The sequence below is a fragment of the Saccostrea cucullata genome, unplaced genomic scaffold (assembly GCF_032062105.1).
Source record: "Saccostrea cucullata isolate Sc308-1 unplaced genomic scaffold, CSIRO_AGI_Scuc_v1 ctg4406, whole genome shotgun sequence".
Classification (NCBI taxonomy): domain Eukaryota; kingdom Metazoa; phylum Mollusca; class Bivalvia; order Ostreida; family Ostreidae; genus Saccostrea; species Saccostrea cuccullata.
Genome location: NW_026934840.1, coordinates 12,413 through 16,802, shown reverse-complemented (window position 1 = coordinate 16,802; position 4,390 = coordinate 12,413). Strand labels below are relative to the sequence as shown.

Genomic DNA, 4,390 nt, shown 5'->3' with positions numbered 1-4,390 from the left:
TCTTTTAACGTAAAAAAAACTATTTTCTTGATAAATATTGCTTATATCAAACCAAATCCTATTCCCTGCTTTCAAAATATCATAGGCTATTATAACTGCTGTATAATTGCTGGAATTATCAACTGTTTGGTTGACAGCTTCCTGTTCATCAATAAACCAAATGACGTCATATAACAACTCTTCATCAGATTTCAAACTGAAATCGCAGAGAAATGTTACAGCATAGTCATATCTGATAATGGTGTTAAATTTTTCTTTCTTCCACGTCATGTTATGGTATGACACAGATATATCTAATGGTGTCCAATAAAACCTGTTTCCGGTACAAGAGTAAAAAAAGCGTACATGTATATACAATGGCAAAATAAAACGCCTGTAAAAATATTTAAGAAAGTCTAACAGAAAGGGAATTCAAATAGATTCCAATGGAAGAGGTCATGATACTTACAGTAATCTGTATCAACTGGAAATATGCAAAAAAAGAGACATTAGTACTAGTATTATGATCAAAATGGTAGAAATATGGAGATCAATAAAAATGTGTTTGTGAAACAATGATGCCCTTGTCAAATTTAGTGGTACCTGAAGAAAGGTCTCGTCACAAGCAATAAAATTGTGTATGTTTATATAAAGGAACAGGCCAGCGCTTTTCAAAAGTTATGAGCAAAGTTAAAATTTTTGCGGAATAACAAGCAGACGGACAGACAAGACAATTGTGGGGTCAAAAACGACCTAAATAACACACCTTTGTCACAAGTATCATTAGTCCACCCAGTAGCACATCCTCCAATACAAGATCCATTATATCGGTCACACAGATACGGCGTTATACAGTGACTGCTACATCTCTGTGTACAACCACGTCCATAGTAACCAGGACTGCAGGCTGCAAAAGAAAAATGAAAACCGTCCATGAAATTATTGCCACTTCAAATATTGATTTTCTTCTAGACTTAAAATTTAAAATTATAATAATGAAAGGAGTACTTATTAAAATCTTAAAAGAAGTGTAATAATTGCACAATGTACATAAAATATACAGCATATGGAGGGTTGATCCATAAGTTCGTGGAATTTCTTTACATATTATTTATTTATAAGTGAAATTTGTTGAAAACTACAAATGAGAATATACACACTTGTTGAATATTTAAATAAGAAAACATTTTAAATATTTATGATAGTTACTCTATGGCAGTTGCCATATAAACGGTTGTTTGGAAACGCGGGGAAATATTAATGCGTTTATCTTAATTTTAATTCTTAATACGTGGAAGGAGAATAAAACCGCTCTATGTGATATATAAAACGAAAATTATGGCTTTATTACGATTTTTTATAAACCTTTGTGTGAGAATTATACTGATTTTAATGGATATTTTGTGTATAAGTTGATGATTTATTGTTCATCTTTAAGTTGTTAGGCAACTCAAATTTCGATCAAGTAATAATTTGTTTTTGAAAATCCCGATATCAATCTATCATAAACGCGTTTATTATTAACATAAGCTAGGCAAAAATGCATTTAGTTACTGGTTGTCCACTAGCTTAAGAAATGTAAGAAAAATAGAACTTCCATGGACGTTGATTAAAGGTGTGGCGGCCTTTCTGAGGTTCTGTTTTATGTGTTAATAGACGTTGTCAATTGACGTACTGTTCTTGACATTGCTGCTGAAATAGGACAATCATATGGAAAAATGGGGAGTCAAAAATGAAGATAAGTTGGTGCAGGCTTTTCTTGAGAAAAAAAATGGAGAAAAGGGCAGCAATTTGTAAAATTATGTATTCGAATCGGACATGAGGCCGAGATACTTCTATAACATGACGTGACATATCTAACTTGACGTTACGTCGAAGTCTCCCCCGGGTTTCATTTTCAGAAAGCCCGTGTAACCTTATTGCTGATTTTAATGTGATGAAATTGTTCAATATTGTTGCATTATGACTCTATATTATATATATGCATGTTGTTTGCTTCCATCAAATCACGATAAAATTTTAGAAAGAAATTCCACAATCTTTTGGATCAACCCTCGTATATAGTTTTTCAACGTCACATAAATCTTTCATTAAAATTTACAATTTACAGAACTAATATTTTATCTACATGAAATATAAAAAAACAGTACTATAATCAAACAAACACAAAAAATACCCCAAGGCGCTTTCTGCGATCAAAATTTAATTTCTGGCTAATCCTGTTTTTTTTTTATTCTAAAGAGATGATGAAAAAATCAACTTAGAGTTACATGTAAATCAGTGTCACAGTTTCCTCATTTCTTCACACCTACTTATTGATGTGTATAACATCCCTCTCCAGAATTTTTCACTCATATGGAGACTTCACCAGTTGTCGTAGGAGAGCTACCATTTTTTTCTAACACTTAGCACTGAGGGCCATTGAGCAGTAAAGGGTCATTTTTCTCCCATCACCTTTTGTAACATGCATGGGACCTCGGTTTGTAAGGTCTAATATGAAAGACGGTCTTCCATCCGCGATCTAAGGATCAACTCCTTTCTGCGCAACTTTAAATCAGACGCTGTAACCAATGCAACAACGGTGAAATTAAAAAGCTTATATTTAAACACTAACCGTGATTGCACTTGCTTGATGTCCAACCATCAGTACAACCGAATAGACAGTTTCCGGTCACGTGATTACACGTATCATTGTAACAATGTCCACAGCTGTACACACAGTTAGCACCATATGTGTTGTTCGAACATACTGCAAAGTTTTGATTTTAATTGTACATGTAATTGAAAAGAAATTTTTTAGTTTATTCGCTGTCAACAACATATTTCATTTTTAATTGTTTGAAAATTATGAGAAATTCTATGCTAATGAAATGTTTACCATCTGTGCAGTTTTCACCGGTATACCCAGCTTGACATATACAAGATCCGTCAACAGCATTACATTGATCACAACCTCGAAAGCATGGTGTACAGGGACTTCCATAATAATTCATAGGGCATGCTAGGAAAACAAAAGATGTCGTGAAAAGCAATGAAACCGAAACTTAACTAAAAAATGATACATGTAATTGTATTATATACGTGCACAATTCCATTTAAATACGAGGGCCGTTAAAAAATTAAGCGGTCTTGTTGCACAGAAGAAATATTTGACAACATAATCGGGCAAAGTGTCATACATAATATAAAAGAATCTTTACTTATATGGTCTTCAAATTTTCATATCCAAATGTTGTAAATTGGTATCAATTTTGAGTGATGTTTACATGTATTGAATATCATTTCCATCGATAGGAAATTTCCCTCCGGACCCCCTGTATTTCCACGTATGATTACATTCCTGCAACCGTATTTATGCCTTTGTCAGAACGTCGGTATATAAACTTGCATGTATGAATAGTGCAAAAAAAGTGTGCATCACACTTACAAAATAGTAAGGAAGACCCAAGTGGCCACAAGGATCATCACGCTCTCTTCATAGTCATACCTTTTAAGTATAAGTAAAAAGTGCCTGAGTATACATGTACATCTTACCGTTTACCTCTACTTCACAGATTGAAAATGAACCACTAGCCATTTCTCTCCAGTTTTCACCCCAAAATTTGAACTCTATTATTAAACCGTCGAAGTAGAATTGCCTTAAATACGGGATAATTATTTCATTTGAATAAGAAGTCAGCTCGTTTGTTCCCTGGAAGTCGACATAACCTCGCCCAATCCAATGAAATATCGGTGAAATGGTGTAATTGAACATTATGCTGGTATTTTCTGTTAAGATACAAAAGCAAATTTACTATAAAGAGAAACATAAGAAATAAAACAACGAAAATGACCATAATGATTTCAGTCTAAGGGTTTCAGATTGAAATAAGTTACTAGAGGACATACGACATATTAACCAGAAACTATAGGCAAATGGAAAAGTTAAACTTATTCGAATACCGGATTTTACAAAAAAAAAAAATCAGTTTATTACATATAATAATTTTTTTATTAAGTGGAAAATAATACTTTGTTTCTTTTAAACAATTAAAATTCCATTCAATGGGTGTTTTACTGATATTAGTCCCACCTTTCATTAAAAGTACAGTAGTAGTCATGAATTAGACTTGTATTTCTCATTTTATGTATAATTACCTTTACAGATTGCCTACACTAAAATGTCTTCCTTTGTATAGTAAAACTTTTCGATATTGTCCTTGTCCAGCTATCAGTCCGACCCCATGTTCAGTCATAGAAGTAAAGTTATCAACATGACATGGATTCCATAAATGTTTTAAACATTCATCACTTCTTTTAAAGGCAGAGATTTTTTACCGGGTGGTAAATTCCAGGTGAGGGAGGGGCTTATTTTGTACAGGTGTGAATGCCATGGGGGCTAGCAGTCTACCTGTGGTCATCTGTCTCCTAA

General features: G+C 33.3%; 1 long non-coding RNA gene across 1 annotated transcript; it reads right to left on the bottom strand.

Moving 5' to 3' along the window:
• Window positions 1–445: 445 nt before the first annotated feature.
• Window positions 446–2,723, bottom strand: LOC134241434 (uncharacterized). Its single transcript, XR_009986663.1, has 3 exons — window positions 2,594–2,723; window positions 746–886; window positions 446–463 (listed from the first exon to the last, which is right to left on the bottom strand). It is a non-coding gene; the product is annotated as an uncharacterized LOC134241434 (long non-coding RNA).
• Between the last annotated feature and the right edge of the window lie 1,667 nt (window positions 2,724–4,390).